Source organism: Suricata suricatta, chromosome 6, assembly GCF_006229205.1.
Source record: "Suricata suricatta isolate VVHF042 chromosome 6, meerkat_22Aug2017_6uvM2_HiC, whole genome shotgun sequence".
In the NCBI taxonomy this organism is placed as follows: Eukaryota; Metazoa; Chordata; class Mammalia; order Carnivora; family Herpestidae; genus Suricata; species Suricata suricatta.
This window is the reverse complement of record NC_043705.1, coordinates 109,410,850-109,429,154: the sequence shown is the minus strand read 5'-3', so window position 1 is coordinate 109,429,154 and position 18,305 is coordinate 109,410,850. Positions and strand designations below refer to the sequence as shown.

General features: G+C 42.5%; 1 protein-coding gene across 2 annotated transcripts in view; it reads right to left on the bottom strand.

Annotated features, from left to right (window-relative positions):
* ARL15 (ADP ribosylation factor like GTPase 15) overlaps positions 1-18,305 on the bottom strand; it is a 398,389-nt gene that overhangs the window by 363,465 nt on the left and 16,619 nt on the right. The gene's annotated exons all lie outside the window — the stretch shown is intronic.

Here is an 18,305-nt window from a genome sequence, read left to right as displayed (position 1 = left end):
ACTGCCTCCACAGACCCTATTTCATCACTAAGGAGCCTCACAAAGAGGGAGACTGGAGGATCAGATGTGTCCAAGAAGGATTCCTAACAAGAACAGAGGTGACAACCAAAGCAGTAGCTAAGGTGCTGTCATTGCTGGAAGGGAGCCTTGAGCCAAGGAATGTATGCAGCCTCTACTCCCAGAAGCCCAAAAAGCCAAGAATAAAATTCTCTTTTAGAGCCTCCGGAAAGAACGCAGCCCCTGCCAACATCTTGACTTTAGCCCGGGGAGACCTACTTCAGAGTTCTGACCTCCAGATCAAGAATAGACTTATGTTCTTTCAAACCACCAAATTTGTAGTGATTTGCTTCAGTAACAGCAGGAAACAGGTACAGGGTCCTTACACGTGCCATTGCATATTAGAAGAACTCAGCTGAAGTCTAGGGTAGCATTTTTTCAGACCTGAAAGGCTAGACTGAAATAAGCAGTTTATGTAACACACAGTATGAACAGTATTAATATACAATTGTTTTCCCATTTTACGGTACTAGTAAAAGTAGCTCTCCCTGTCCCCTCCCAGCGGGGAGTCACAGAAGTCGAATAGGAGCAGTGTAGCAGGTAGGAACAAATGTCCTAGCTAGGTCAGAGAATCAGCACTACCCATTGCTGTATGCCTCGACCTCAGGATGAAGCTGGATCCCATTTTTACAAACTGTTACTGTTCTAAAGGGCGAAGGTTGACTAGTAAACTAGCATTTGACACTTTCTGCAAAGTCAGAAGAATTTAGTTTTTAAAGGTTTATTACTACACAAAAGCACTAACCATGCATGTTATTTATTGGTATTCTTTCACTCAAATCTCCATCACTAGATGGAACTTGAGTTGCTGGTGCTGGATATAGAGAGGCAACAGTAGGGCAGTGGGGTTGTGTGCTTTACCCAGGAGCGATTAGCTGACCCGGCTTTCTTTACCTAAGGCCTCTTAGTTTTGATCAAAGGGGTTCACAATCTGACACAAAGGTGGCTAGATGCTCAGATTACCACGGCACCCTGCTTCCGGCTCTGTGATGGTTCTAGTTCACAATTCTGAAGTCCCCAGACCCAGAGTCTCCTGAGAGAGAACACTTACCCATTCCAAAGGGAAGTCCTCAGCTCTGCCCCAGCATGCCCTTCACCCCTCGGTTAATCTACGAGTGACTGCAAGAGGTTCATTTCAAAATCAAATTCTCGAGTAGGGCCTGCATCCACTGCGAGGATTTCATAGAATCATAGACCCACAATTGTAATGTAAACTCCTGGCCTGAATGTACTTCCCCTCCTTCCTCCTGACCGGAACCCAATGAATGTTGTATTTTAATACCCAAAATAGTCAAGATCCACGTAATAAGGACTCCTTTTGTTTCAAAAACTAAATTACTCCTTTGTGATACAACAGGAGGTCACATTCAAGAGAACACGCATTGCCCCCTTCACTACACTGCACAGAGGAGCGACCTCCAGAGGCTTTTCTGCTTCACTGTTTCAACTTGGTGGCCTTTATAACTCCACCGAGAACGTTCTCCCCACCTGTGGCTTAAATTTTCTGCTTAGAAGACCAGATGTAAATTTATCTTCCTTAGCCTTCTGAATCAGGGCACTCCAAATAACCCATTTCCTTTCAACTCCTGGAGAAAGCTCTACCTATTCCAAATGCTGTGAGAAGAGTGGACGGCATACACAGAATATCGTCGGTCATCTCAATGATTTTTATTCAAGTTTTTAATGCTTGAGGTTCAGTATGCATTAACCCGTATACAACCCATTTATACCTTGGAATATACACAGGACCGACGTGCTGAGAACTTCCATTTCGGTCTTGCTCATTTCACATTATGGATTCCAAATATGTACAAACTAAGCTCTTAAAAAAATGAGAGAAAAGCTGTGATCAACTGCTATGTGGCTATGTTCGAAACATGTAAAAATAAAAGTCACCTAACACCATTTCTCATCCCATAAATTTTCCCATAATCTTACATTTCTTCCATATCTTTCAGAATTTAGCATTTATTGGGGCACCGTGGTGGCGCAGTAGGTTGAATGTCCTAACTTCAGCTCAGGTTGTATCTCACGGTTCATGGGTTCAGGCCCCGCATCAGGTTCTGTGCTGACAGCTTGCTCAGAATCTGGAGCTTCTTTCAGATTCTGTGTCTCCTCTCTCTCTGCCCCTCCCTCATTCATGCTCTCTCAATAATAAATAAAGGTAAAAAAAAAAAAAAAAAGAAAAAGAATTTAGCATTTATTTTCAACAGGTGAAAAGAAGATTTCAGGTTTATATTATTTACAGTTCACAGGTTTTTTTCCTCCGTGTTTCAGTCTGGGTGGACCTCCATAGGAAGGGTGGTTTATAGTTTATGTCTTCCTTCACGGAGAAGTAGGAGATCAGGGTACCAATGGGGTCCAGTTCTGGTCCCTCTTTCCCTGGCTCATAGAAGGCCACCCTCTTGATGTGTGTGCTTACCGCTCAGAGAGAGCAGACTCTGATGTCTCTTCTAAGGGCTAATCCTATCACGAGGCCCCCACCCTCAGGACTATCTAAACCTAAGGATCTCCCCCAAAGGCCTCATGTCTAAATACCATCAAGTTGGGTGGGGGTGGGTAGAGCTTCAACATATGAAGTGGCAAAGGGGAACATTTCAGCCTGTAGCATTCTCCCTTTAGGGACAATTTTTGTCTGTCTTAGAATTAGTCCACATCTCCAGCTTCTTTACTAAATAAGCAGAGACTGAACATCTGCTTGGTCCCTGGCCCAGGCGAAGTGCGAGGGAATCAAGAATAACTAAACAATTCCTGGAATCAACTGTGTGCCAGTACTCACAGGTGCCAGTTGTAAATCCCCTATTGCGTGGACTCCCTGGGGCGGCCCTGCTCAGACCTCCCGTCTAGAGCAGCCGAGGACGGACTGACAGCCTCCAGCTGCCACGAGGTCCACCACGGGAAGCTGGGCTTCTGCTAGGCTGACAGCCGGTGCCTGGGCACGCAGAGGTCCCAAGTCAGGCCTTTCCTGCCCGTCTCAGGGCTCCTCCAACATGCAGCTTTGCACAGGGAGGCCCCCAATGGCCCCAGCAAGACTTTCTCTGGACCTCATCTAGAGCTCCACCACCAGCAATCCTCTTTCCTTCTTCCCACCCTCCATTCAAGGGAGTCACACCAGCAGCATGCTCTGAAGGTGCTCTACCTTTGTCTGTTCCCTCCCACCTCCTTGACCTTCACAGACATCTCCCCAACTCTTCTCTGCATCCCTAATCCTAATTTGCCATCTGCGTCCCAGAGGACTCAGACCAAAAATAAAAAATAAAAATAAAAACACCTGTCTAGCTCCCAAGTAACCTATTCATCTAACTGCAGACAAATAACATCCAATTTTGTTTTGAGACTAAGTGTTCTATACAAAACCCAGCATCTTGAATGAACACCTAAAATACATAAAGGTATTCGGTGGAGACGAGCAGCTAAAACAAGAAGTGAGAATGAATAAACACCTGATCCTTCTTATATCCAAACTTAGGCAAAACTGAGAACTGCTCGCTCTAATGGAATATAATGGTACATACAGTTACGGAGCACTCTCCTGTTTCAGCTGCGGCACAAGATACCACGGAAGATTCGAGAAAGCAGATTCGAGCTAGGCTCCCTGCCTTCAACCATACAACCTGTGGTCCTTTCATTTACTCAGAATTCTTGCTTTATCCATTTAACGATTTCCTTATACTCTTTGTGCACACATAGGAGGTGGGAAATAAAAGCCACATCAAGGCCTTTCTGAGGAAATGATTTGGTCTTCAGAAGTAAACACCATTGTATTTCCTGTCCATAGGCTCAGACACCCCTCCCCCTAGGCCTTCAAAGGGAAAAGTCAAGACATTTTATCACTGAATCTCAAGAAAAGTCCTTTCATGGTCTTCTACACAGATGCCACCCCGTATGCCCGAATTAAGAAATGGGCTCAGGGCATTTGAGTCAACTGACTGAGGTGAAAAAAGAAAACATTAAGATGTATTGGGATTTTTCTTGTGCTGCAAAACATATGTACAAAAAAGCATGTAAAGGAAATATGTACTTTAAAGAGTAAAAATAAGGCAAGTACCATGTGCGTGCCATTCAAGTTAGGAAGTAGAATATCACTGAAACTTTTAAAGCCTTTTCATCCTTCCCTCCACTCTCCCAGAGCAATTTCCCAACTTCAGCACTATCAACATGTTGAGCCAGATAATTCTTGCATGCTTAGCCAGGGTATGGTTGGAGGGTTAGCAAAACCCCTGGCCTCCACCCACTAGATGCCTGTACTACCACCACCACCCCCCTTCAGCCATTGCCATGGATTCCCTGGAGGACAGAAATCCCTCACTGCTGAGAACCACTGCCCTAAAATATAACCATATCTGCAATTTTGTTGGTTTTTTTTCTAACATTTATTTATGAGAGCACATATGAGCAGGGGAGGTGAGGAGAGAGGGAGACAGATGATCTGAAGTGGGCTCTGCGTTTTCAGCAGCAAGCCCAACGTGGGGCTCAAACTCACATGAGATCAAGACCTGAGCCAAAGTCGGATGCTCAACTGACTGAGCCACCCAGGTGCCCTGCCCTGATTTTGCTTTTATAGTTTATCTACCAATATATGACATCCTACAATGTATTGCTTAGCTTTGCTGTTTCTGAACTTTGTAGAAATGAAATCAAACAGCATCTATTTTACTGTGACTTGTTTTTTCATTCAAAATTATGTGTGTAAAATGTATTGTCAATTGTATGGCTGTAGTTCATGTACATGTTTTTGGATCAATTTTTGCTGTGGTATAGCATTCTAGGAAATTAAAATTCCATAGTTAATCCAGTCTGTTACTGATGGACATTTCTAATATTGTGTTTTGGCCAATAATTCTCCTAGGGACATTCCCTACATAGGGCATCTTATGACCACACCATTTCTCTGAGGTATACATACCTGGGAGTAGATTTGCCAGCATCATACACGATGCTGGCACTCAACTTTATTTTTTTCCAAAGTGGTTGCACAAAGCTACACTCCCACCAGCGGTGGAGAACATTCCCATAGTTTCACGTGCTCCCCAGCACGCAGTTCTTCACTTATATTTTCACAACATTTGGTACTGCCAGAACATACATTGCTTACCGTGTGAATGCCAACTCTACAAACGGCACATGAGTTCTGGATACATTCAGACATTCTCTACGAGATTAAGAATAAGAAATTACAACTAAATGTTTGTCTCACAGAACTGACATCTTCCCCCTTGACTTGCTCCCCTCTGTAAAGAATGTCTGCTGTGTTCTGACATCTGTTTTATGAACAAGTGGCTGAATTTTTTTTTCCTTCGGTCTGCTTTTTCTAGGTCAGCTTAAGTAAGACCTGAGTAATAGTGTGGCACAGTGCTCTATCACGGGACTATAAAGCAGATCCTTCAGGAGCGGCAACAATTCAGTACCATTTAAGAAACGGGATTAGTTGTTATGCCTTAATTTCACTTCTTTTAAGTCCTGTTCAAATATCCAATTTTTAAGTCTTTGACTACTAGTAGTTTTATAAGCACTTATTTAGTTCAGTTCTTAGAAAATCATAAATGTCTACAATCCTTCTAGAAAAGTAACCTTTGTAGAAAAAAAAGTCTCATAGTTAAATATGGAACATTTCAAATGGGCTGCATTTAGAGCAGATGGAGGTCCTTAGTTTCCAGAGTATCCATGTAGGACTCTCTTTAGAATTCATGACTTCTCCCAAATCCAATTCAGATTCCTAACGCTCATGCCCACTGACAAACCTACGCATACCAGACACAAGTATGAATTTAACTGGAGAAATAGTTCTTGCACATTGAGAGCCAGAATAACTCCAACTCTATAAGGTCCAACAGTATTTTTATGGTTAATGGGAAGTAAGGGCTTCTCCATACGAGTTTATAATGGCACAAATCTCAGCCATAGCTGAGGAAGCAGAGATATAGGATCCCCAATTCCCATGGTAGCCAGATTTCTTTTAAAGATGTATTCCTTCTGAAGGCCATGGAGTCCTATCAGACTGATTCTGCAGAAGTCTGACTCTTTAGATATCGCTAAGAAACTGAACTCTATGGTTAAATTAGTAAGGAAACGGTTGACAGCCAAAGGCTATACACATGGACATCCCAATAAAAATTACATTGATGGAAAAAGCAAACTTAGAAGATCATTTGCTTGGTCAAGTCTTAAACTCAATCCAAACTTTCGGAAAGTTCCATTCACTAATGCCATTGTTCAAAACAAATAACTGATTAGTCTTGGGGAATTTTCATTAAGGTAACATCATTAACACTACAGAATTTATTTATTTTGAATGAAATGCATTACTGAAATGCATTTCAGGGCAATGCCACCCACAGCCCCCCCCACCCTTGGAGCCAAGAGACAGAATTGTTCATTACCTTGTCTAACATTCACACTTCCCTTCACCTTTGTGAATTTCACCAATTTGTACTTTGTACAAATTGACTTAATCACCCTCTCAGTAAGCTGGAAGGTTTTTTTCTCCAAGTGACCAGTAATTATCTTATATCCCTTGGAATAAAAGAAATTTATTTTCCAGCTGTCCCTTGAGCTAGGGATGGTCAGGTAACTAAGTCTCCATTAACAAGATGTAAGTAAAGGATGCACAAAGGGAACAGACTCTAAGAGAGACCCTTCTGGCTCTTCTGTCTTTCTGAGCTCCTCTTCCACTCTGTAGAAACACAAGACTCACTGTAGCTCCAGCCAACACCTTAGCTCGTGGGGGCACCTGGAGAAGACAGGCGCGTGATGAGTGAGCCTAGGGACACAAACAGTGGGCTGCCACACCACCCTCCTCTAGACTCTGTACAGGACATAGAAATCAACCTTGAACTTGCTTCAAGACCATGGTGTATCTCAGCCTCCTAATCCCAACTGCTACACAACAATAGTTTTAAAAAGTAGATGTCCCCAGTGCCATAAAAGAGTCCTAGCACTTGTCATTAGAGTGACTCTTTAAAAGCTTTATCTTTGAAAAGGAAAGACATTTGTCGTTTAGTTACTTAAAACCTACTTTCCACTCCTTTTTCATACCCCCAAAACACACAAGTACGGTCATTGGGATTGCCAAAATTATTACCCTGAAAATCCTGAGCATGTGTTTTCTTCTGACTAGACTTTTTATCTCCTCCCCTCCAACCCCTACCCATACTGCCTCATCACGGATCATCCTACCTCAGACCAAGCAGCATGATCATCACCCTACTCCATCTAGATGCACTCTACAGTGTTGTTCTTGTGCATGGCATCTCTCCTCCAATGACAGGATGTCAGAGAACAAAAATTTTAAAGCATAACCAAACTTCCTTTGGCCATAGAAGAACCAGGAATATACTTAAAATGATTAGCTCATATTCTTTCCCTGTTTAGATGCTCTATTTGTAAGAACTCATTTAATTTTAATGGTAAACTCATGGGACATCATACATAGTTAGGAGTGAAAAAAGAAATAATTATTTCCAATTAAAGAATGAAGCTCTACCCTAGATAAACTATGACCCAGTAGCTTCCAAATCAGCATTTGTAAGTCTACAGGTAGGCTTGCCTAAGAACTAAAGAATGTTATTTCACAAACAATAACCTTCTCATCTTTGCGGATAAAAGTGCAGAAGAGATGTTATCAAAACCCAAGTCACGGATTGGTTCGAATCTGTTAAGATAGGTCTATAGAAAAACATGGGTAATCCCCAAGAAAAAGAGCACTCAATTTGAAATAGAATTACTTACAGTTTACGGTTGTTTTCCCTAAGAAATTTCAAAGGTGAGCATGAAAATAAAGGAGAAAAAAAATATCTTCAACAAGATGACAGAAAGTTATTTACTGCAACAGTCCAAAAAGGATTTCAAGGTATAACAGATTCCAGTTCCAGAAGGCGTAAAAACACACTATTTCTCTTTTATTAAAAGCTACTTTAAGTTTGCTGTGTTAGGTAATTCTTCATCCTGATGTAGAGATGATAGTCCCGTTTCCTAATTGCCTCTTCTGTAATTCTGTGTGTGAGGCGAATGAGGAAGGCTAATCTGGCCAAGCCAATGCCACAAAGCGCTGGGAGTAATAGATATCAGAACTGGGGCAACAAGAATGGAGGCGGAGGGCACTTATTACCCTTCGGATGAGCCCCACACCTGGCTCATCTCTTGCCAAAGAAAACAAAGATCTAGCAGGTTCTCTTGACAGAATCCCAAAACAAATGCACTGGAGGCAAAGATGCAAGATTTGGGGAGCTGTGGACAAAAAAGACCTGTTCTAGTGCATTCCAAGGTGCATGGTGTAGTGCTGAGTGGGTGGAATCCTGCCTCAGCAAAGGCCAGGTCAGTCCGTATGCTCCAGTCACTCCTCCAGACGGACAGACAGGCGCCCAGGAATGCACTTACTTCAAAACTCCGTATTTCCTTCGGTGAGTGTTGTCACTGCAAACATTAACAGTCAATTTTTTTTTTTTAACAACTCCCTTAGTACGCTCTAAAGGTTGCTTTCGCCAAATGGTAAATAACTTTTAAAAAGTCATAAAGGTTTATTTACAAAATAAAATGAAGTTTCGTTTACAAAATGTGGAGGATTTTGTTCCCCCGGCATCTATTCGATAGCTTCTTCCGTCTAGGGTGATAATGCCTGGAAAGAAGCATTTGCATCTAAAGCAACGCTAATAAAATTGACCTCTCCACGTTTCTACGAGGTTTTCTGGTATAAACGTGCCACCTTCATCCTTGGGCCCAGGTCACGATCTCACGGTTCATGAGTTTGAGCCCCACAATGACTTTGCTGTGGTCAGGGGCAGAGTTCGCTTCGGATTCTCTGTCCCCCTGCCCCACTTGCACATGGGTGTGATCCTCCCCCAACACACACACTCTCTCTCAAAAATAAACATTCAAAAAATGCAGGGGGCACTTGTGGGGCTCAGTCAGTTAAGCATCTGACTCCAACTCAGATCTTGATCTGTTTGTGGGATGGAGCCCCTCATTAGGCTCTGTGCTGACAGCTCAGAGCCTGGAACCTGCTTAAGATTCTGTGACTCCTCCCTCTCTCTGCCCGTCTCCCGCTCACCTTCTGTCAAAAGTAAATTAAACATTAAAACAATTTTCTTAATAAATCAAGAGGAATCCTGGCCCTCACCTACTAAAAATAAAAAATAAAATAAAAAAGATCACCACAAGTGATCTTTCTGTGAAATTGTCACTAGGATTTGAAAAGCCATAGCAGAAATAACCCCAGATGGGTGAAGCCATCTAGCAGAAATAATTCAGCTCAAGCATAAAACTGTCCTATCAAAGTTTATAGATTTCATCACCACCACATCTTAGCCAAACTTCTGTAAATAGCACTAAAAGTCGCAGGTAACAAACACACAAAAGCAGATTTTGGCTCAATGGTGAAGGTAAGAAAAATTCTCTTTCTGAAGATTCCAAAGAGTGTGAAACGAGGGAACAAATGCCCTTGTAATTTATGAAATTAACATTAATACCACTTACCCTCGGAGACTTTACTCCCCTTCACTTTTTAGGAGGCCGTGGGAATGACTTCAATCCAACAACACACACACACACACACACACACACACACACACACAATGAATAAAAACAGTGTTCAGCATCAATAATGACAGGCATTGCTAGGTAAGTATTAGACATACAAAGATTAAGGAGATCAAACCCTAGCATCACTGGTCTTCTAATGGAGGCAAGAGTAATTTAACAGACCTCAGACAAAGGCAATGTAAGTGTATTCAACATAATAAGAGGTATGTACAAATGGTTTTAGAGAGGAGACACAGTAGGAGCAATGAGCCCATTAAAGAATCTCTAGAGGGGGAAACCTCCTTAACAGAGTTATGAGAGATTTGGAATTATAGGTGAAAGGGAGGTACAGGAGATCATTCCAGATGAAAGTGACAGGGGCAAATCATGAAATATCACAGGATGGGCAAGCATGAGGTATATGCTTTAAATATCCTATTGTCAAATAATCACTTCTTCATGTGTTATTGATACTTACTATCTACCGAAAATTCATAATATACAAAACATTTTCCTTTTAAGATTTATCTCAAACTCCCTGCCACAGAAAGTCCCACTAGTCAAGGATTAAGCAGTCTATTGTATTATAAAGCCTGCTTTGCCTCTACACCCCTACAGATGAAAAGGCTCAAAACCAAGCCAATTAAACTAGACAGCTGTCCATCCTTAAGTTGGCCAACAAGCATGGCATGGCCCAGCAGGGAGACCTTGGCTAGACCAATCATTCATGCTCTCTAAAAGTTTGAGTGGAAAAATACCAAGAAGATATTTAGCAGAGGGAAGTGGAGACAATCCAAAGAGCCAAGCCATGACCATGGACAACAGAGACCTAAATTATGAGGAAGCCACAAGGAGGAATACAAAGAAACTATACAGACAAGGGATATACAAAGCAGAGAACAACCCTGTTAGTAATCTCAAGGAGACCTAGAAAGATACAGGGATGTGAAGAATAATTGAAGATAGCTACAGAGAAATTGGTTTCCAAGTAAAAAAAGTCATATTCTCCAGCTTCTTTTGCAACTACATATGGCAATGTGACCAAGTTCTGGTCAATGAGAAACAATCAGAAAGTCTTAAGTCTTCCAGAAGGAGGTACACTCTTCTACTCTTTCTCCATCCTGCAGCCTGGAATGCAGAAGTGATGGCAGGAGCCTTGGCAGCACCATGAACTAGGAACTTAAAGTCCATACACAGTGAGCAGCAGCATTGTAGGGCCCGAACGACCTCCAGACTTGCCTGAGAAAAAAGATGGACATCTACCTGTCGAAAGCACTACTTTCAAAACAATTCCAATCTTAACTGGTAAGTTGTTGAGACCGTGTATTCTCAACAAGGAGGAGTAGTCCCTGAAGACAGTTAAGTGGAAGTGTGATGCCTTCCACTTTACACTGGTAGGTCCCTCAATGCAGAGATGGGAAATAGCAATTCATAGGTGACAGAACTAAGATTTGAACCCAAGTCTTTTGGACTCGAGAGTCCACACTCTTAATCATTAAGAAAAATGAATGCAGGGGCACCTGGGTGGCTCAGTCAGTCAAGTGTCCAACTTCAGCTCAGGTCATGATCTCAAGGTTCATGAGTTCAAGCCCTACATCAGGCTATACTGATAGCTCAGAGCCTGGAGCCTGCTTTGGATGTTGCATCTCCCTCTCTCTGTCCCCCTCCCCTTACCCCCCCCCCCAAATTCCAGCTCTGTCTTGGTCTCTCAATAATAAAGGTTAAAAAAAAGATTATAAAAAAGAAAGAACATGAATGCAAATGTAGTCAAATGAAAAAAAAAAAGCAGGTTCACAAGTATTTTATGGTTTAAATATTCTATCAAAGCCAATGTAAAAAGCTGAATGCAGTACCACTTACGGACCACAAGTAACACTTATAAACAGATCTCCATGACCCTCTAGCCTACCCAGACATAAAGGCTTTTTCCAACACAATACCCCTCCTCTCAATACCCAGGGAAAAGGTGCATGGCCACTGGAAACTCAATGTTGGCACCAGCCCCTTGTCTGTAGCAGAAATCTGTCAAATTGATTTGTAAGGAGTGGAGTAGATTTCCAAGAACACAGAGGATTCTAGGGAGACCTGCATGGCCACTGGAAACTCAATGTTGGCACCAGCCCCTTGTCTGTAGCAGAAATCTGTCAAATTGATTTGTAAGGAGTGGAGTAGATTTCCAAGAACACAGAGGATTCTAGGGAGACCTGCAATGTATTTTAAGGTGGTAAGAAGTCTTTCTTATTAACTTTATTCAAAAGCACTGTCCATATACAGTGGCAGCTGGAGGAGCTGAGCCTTAATATTTCATCTCCCCAGATGTTTCACTGCTACAACACAGTAATAACGATCCTTGAGAAAAGCTCAGGATGTCAGAAGACCAAGTTGAAGGCAGTGTATGTGGCATTAATACTCTTCATTACAGAGATACGAATTGGTACTGAGCACCACCTCTGCCCAGCAGTGTCCTCTGTGCCAGAGACTAAAGCAGTGTGCAGAGCCTGTGCTCCTGTGAGTCTACGCTCTAGTGGCAGTGCCGCCAGAAGCAAATCGATCGAGCGAGAGGGTGGGCTTATGAAGAAAGGGAAGAGTAGAATGTGCAAGGGAGAGCAGACTTTGGGGTATCGCTATTTTTGAGAGCAGATGTGGTAATTCTAACAATATTCTGGACAAAATAAGGGATGACAGGAAAGTTTTCAACAACTTTGCTTTGAAAATCCCTGGCATAGGCAGACACAGGCTCGTACCAGGAAAAGTCACAGCATCAGACACTCCATAGACCACAGAAGTTCAGGGAGCCATTAGGAGTACAGATTTGGAGACAGGCTTCTTGGAATCAAATCCAGCTGCACAGCTTACCGTTTGTGGGACCCTGGGCAAGTTACTTAACCGCTTTGCATCTTGTCACTTGTGAAGTGATGATAACAGTAGTACTTACCTCAGAGGATACCAGGAGGATTAAAGGAGTTACAATCTGTGTTTGCCTTTTTTTTTTTTTTTTTTTTTTTTTTTTTTTAATATTTTTGAGAGAGAGTGAGACCTAGTGGGGGCCGGGGAGAGAGGCAGACAGACAGACACCGAACTGAAGCAGACTCCAGCCTCTGAGCTGTCAGCACAGAGCCCAATGCAGACCTCCAACCCACAAACCGTGAGATGACCTGAGCTGCAGTCCCACGCTTAACTGATTGAGACACCCAGGTGCCCCTGTGGTGGGTTTTTAACTGGTGCCCCTGTGTGCTCCAGGCACACAAATTCCTCTATGCATCTACACTATGGGGTCCCGGACACGGAAACCCCAGGAGACGAGCTCGGCCATCAGCTTCTAAGGACACCCTGGATCCAGGCCTGGTTTCATTCTCCTTGTGTCTCTTCCTGCTCGTCTGCACATTCCAGGACTAGGACTTATTGCAAACACGGTCACCCATGACGCTAACTCATGATTTTCCAAAAGAAGAAACTCTCCAAGGCCAGAGGGGTTAGCTCCCAGCATGGCCCCCACAGGCCCGGCACCAGAGGCAAACAAACAAACAAAAAAACCCACCATGCATTTCAGCCAGACCTCATTGTACAGCCAGGCAATTTCCATCCATGTGAAGACAGAAGAGGTTTCGGTCTACATTAGGTTAAAGATTAGTAGTCAATTACCACATTTTAATCTTCAGTATTAGCACGTTACCGTATTTTGTAATGACAGGCGAAAATGCATCATGCAACTAGACACTTTAAAATATTATTTAAAGTCCTAAGGAAAAATAGACTTCAAACACATGGATTTATCCTCCATTCCCACTCTCCCCTTTGTTGGATCTGAATATAAACTTTCAGCACTGTGCTTCTGTCAGGGATTCAGTCTTTGAGCTTATTTTAAGCCTCTACCTTGCACGTGATGCTTATCTTGTCAAATGTATATTTCAAGTTGTCAAAATACACAAGTGGTCAAGCCCTTTTACTCAGTCAACACCGCATAGTAACTTATAAACATGCCTGTACCGCCCAGAAATACTGTTACAGGAGAATGTGGCCTGACCCTTTATGGAGTCAAAACGCTTACTGGTTTTCGAATTAGACCATCTAGACTCTTTTTCTGACCCTGAAAGGGAAGAAAGTGAAGCGTGAGCTCTGAGGTTAGACACACCTGTGTTCAAATAATTCCAGGCAGGACCTTAGAAAACTTAACATGCTCTGAACTCTGATAACTGGTCCTCAGACATGAGAAAAGACTACTCCTACACCAACCTTATTGGATCAAGTAAACAAGCACCAGGTGCTCAGCCAAGAAAAGACATCCCCTCAAACGCACCAAAGCCCAGGCCAAGCTGTCCACATCTGCAGCTGGACAGTCTCACTAACAGGTCCCCCAGACCCCTCTGGCCTCTGTATGATCCAGTCGCCATGCTGCGGTCAGCACAAAATTTCAACATGCAAATCAGGTCCTATTGCTTCTGGCTTCAAACAATTTACTAGTTTTAAGAGTAATCCTAAATGAAACTCAACTCCCTAGGATAACCACCTGGCCCCACAGGATCCTGGCCAGCCCCCCTCTGGGATCTGGCTTCCAGACCAGCTTCTTTGACCACTCTTCAGCCTCTGATATCCCCAAATTCATGACTTCTATGGACATAGCACTTTCTTACATTTGCTGAAGAACAGTGATCCCAATTGAGGTGCTTGGGAGCCACTTGGGATTTTCTGTGAAGTCCCAGGGCCACCTGTGCCCAGCTCAGGTGGCTAGAAGCTACCTATTTTTGGTCCCCAGGACTCGGCCTATTTGTCTTCCTGGCCTACCCCCACCCTTCCCCACAAAGGACACTACTTTTTCTGTCTTATAGGCTTTATCCCTGCCCCAGCTTCATTGTCCCCTAAAGTCTGGCTATTGGTGGCACAAGCCCTCTCTCCTTACTGTTCACATCTTTACAGGGCAGTGGACATTAAAAAAAAAAAAAAAAATCCCAAGTCAAGTCTGCATACTTCCTACCCTGGTTTCTAATTGCGTGGATAAGCAAGCCTCTTAGACCCCCTACCCTCTGCCCTGGGAGGGCTGATCTCCCCCTAACTCCACTGCTCACTTAGGTCAGAGGACAAAATCACCACCCCAAATAGGGTGGACTAGAGCCTCCGGCAGGCTACTCCTGACAGGAGAGTAATTGTCATTTCTGAGGGCAGAGTTCCTGGTCAAGAGTTGCTTTAAGATGGTTAAAAATTTCTAGTAAAGGCAAATGAAAACTTACTTTCGAAATCCTGTGGAACCACACACAATTTAAAACCATGACTGAAAATGGCATTTAAAAAAATTTTTTTTATGTTTTTTTTTTTAATTTATTTTTGAGAGACAGAGACAGCATGAGCAGGGGAGGGTCAGAGAGAGAGGGAGACACAGAATCTGAAGCAGGCTCCAGGCTCTAAGCTAGCTGTCAGCACAGAGCCCGACGCGGGGCTTGAACCCACAAACTGTGAGATCATGACCTGAGCCAAAGCCAGACACTTAACTGACTGAGCCACCCAGGAGCCCCTGAAAACGGCATTAAGAGACTGCTTTGTGCTGGGTGTTTTGCATGGTCATCTTGGTCCTCACAGTTACAACAATGGGGATATTCCTGGGCCCATCAGCATAAACACAGAATTAGTTACAAGCACATGGCTGCTAAGGGACAAAACTTAGATTTCCATCTTGGTCTGATTCTAAACCAGTGGTTTTCAAACTATACCCGACAGGGTTCCAAAGAGGCAGCTGGATATTTAAGAAGTATTTTTATAAAGAGAACTGAATTTTTATTAGAGATTGGGAGAAAAACATATTCAAATGTACTGTACATGAACTTTTACAGTTCACACTCCATCCCCCACCACCGTGCTGCCAGAAGGGGGTTTTGCGGGGTAGGGCTCAAGCCTCAGAACAAAACCTGTATTCTGCCTGATTGAAGATTTAAGATGAAGCTACCTTAAGATCTGTAACCTTTGCAACCAGGATTCCATTACAATCCTATTTTCCCTTAAGATCACAAAAAATAAACATAGTACCAAATGAACTTGGAAATGACCCTTCAGTTCTCATCCATCTAAACGGATCTAAGTTAAAATCATCTAAATCTAAATTCAGTTTCATGTTTATCATGTCCTGTTAGTTTCATTGTCCTCACTGATCTCCTGTAAGTAAATAGGAATCCTAAGTATGTTTATAAAAATCACATATAATAAAACATCATTTATTTTATATAGGAGTTCTGCATAAAATTGGTTAGAAAGAAAGAATTCCACTGTTTAAGTGAGAAGAAACCTCTGAAATCCTCCCCTACACCACAATGATTTTTACATAATTCATAGTAAAGCAGAGAGATGGTCTCACATTAGGACCAATCGATACATTGGGGAAACATTTAAAAATCATGCGTCTACTTTACCTTCTCACTCAACAAGAGCCTCTTCTATAATGTCCTGAACAGGTAGTTAGCAGCTTCTGCTTTGTCTTTTCCCATTCACGGCAAGAGTAAACCTTGTAAGAAAGCCCCTCACCCTGAGCCAATACCGGACTTCCTATAAACTCTGACCCTATTATAGGCAGCCTCTGAGGATGCACAGGATACGGTTTATATCCTTCAAATAAATCAAGCCACTGATCGTATGGTCTCCATCCAAAGAAATCATGCAAGTACAAAAGCCAGAATTCTGAGGCGAATGAAAAACGATCATGAAATCCTACCTCCCTTCAAGGAGGTAAATCTTATTCCACTAGCCCAGATGTAGGCAAACTATAATCTATGGGCTGAATCTGGCCTACTGCCTGTTTTTGTAACTAAAACTTTACTGGATCATAGCCACATCCAACTATTTATGTATGACCTCTGGTTGTTTCAGTGCTACCAGAGCAGAGTTGAATAGTTAAGACACAGATGGTATAGCCCACGAAGCCTAGAATATTTACTAGCTGGCCCTTTACAGAAAACCTCTGTCCACCCTGTTCTATCCCACCAACCAGAGCTTTCCCCACAAGCACAGAATTGTAGCATAGCTGATGTTTCAGTCTATAGTTCAGTAGATACAGCTACGCCTGTGTTAACCTATGATGACCAAGTACTTACCAAACATTAAGTCCCAATAAGCATTAGAGTGAGGAATGTTAGATAGGAGGGGAGAGGTTGGTAGGAAAGGAGTATAGGGTTTTTCTCCTCCCAAAACTAATGTGACATGTATCCTTGAAGGACTATCCTTTGGGGAGCGGGGGGGGGGGGGGAGAAGATCTGAAGCAGCCTCCTCACCGACAGCAGCAAGCAAGCCCGATGCAGGGTTCAAACTCACACACCAGGAGATCATGACCCAAGCTGAAGTCAGATACTCAACTGACTGAGGGCCCCCCCCCCCCCAACCCAGGTGCTCCCTTCATGGAATATTTTAAAACCTAATAGATCCTTTTCTTGTTGTAGCTCAGTATTTGAATACAGGGCTCTGCACCTGAATTCAGATCCAGGATGTGAGGTCACCGTTCCATTTCAAGCAAATGAACACTGGCCAAATGTTGTTTTGTAAAAGTCCATGTTAATGTTGAATACCTACGAAAAAGCTACCCACACCCACTCTTAGAATATTCATTTGTTGCTGCTGTTTTAGGATCACTCACCACAATAATATAAAGCAATTGGGATAAATCTTTATTAAGCAACTGAGATAAATTCAGCACTCTGGATTTGGGAAATGAAAGAGAACTGCTTTAAAACAGATGAGCACTGGGTGTTACATGTAAGTGATGCATCGCTAAATTCTACTCCTGAAACCACTATTATACTGTACCTTAACTAACTAGAAATAAAAAATTTGAGGCCAAGAAGAAGTAAAATAAAACACAGGAGAGAATCAAACCATCAATGAGCGTGTGAGATCCTGAGGCTTCACCTCCATCATTTCTTCATCATCATACATTTTTATGTTGGTTTTCAAGATCTTTGAATAAAGAATTAAGATATGCATCACCTCCCACACAACTCTAATTTTGACTTTTTTTTAGCAACTTGGTTCATTACACTTGTGTTCTCCTATGTAACAAAGAATTAACAAAGAATCTGATTTGAAGAGTCCTAAAATTAGGAACTGAAGATCTATTCTTGACATAGTAAAATTTCTCTTTTGATTCCAAGTCGGTTTTTCTGCAACGATTTAAGAATATTAAGCTTACATAATTATGATAAAACTATCAGCACTAAGACAAGGAATGGAAAATAGTCATCTATGAGTGTTTCCAAAGATAACCAAAAGAGTTAGGCATTCTCCCCAAATCAAGACGTATTTGGGAAAACTAAAACATCACTAGCACAGGAATCTATTGCCTACACATTGAGGCTACAGAAAAAGGTAAACCTGAGTTCACAGAAATAGAGAGAAGTTGCACCTCAGGCTCAAGAAGTAATCCTGCCCGCAGCCCATGGCCAGGTCAGTTGAAGTCCTGAAAAAGTCAGGAAGTGCAAAGGAAACCCAGGAATGATCAAATAATCCTACCTATATGACCCAGTCTTTAAAACACACATCTTTGGGGGCACGAAGTGGCCAAGTGGTTAAGGCGATGGGCTAAAACACACATCTTGAAAACCCAACAAATCACAGGGAAATTTATGTTGCACTAAGAAATTCCATTGATGAACTATGTAGATGTGCAATATTTCTATACAGAATACAACAGAAATTCAACAATCTCAAGAAGCTTTCTACACTCAGCACAGGGACTTGAAAAAAGAACGAGCTGTATTAAA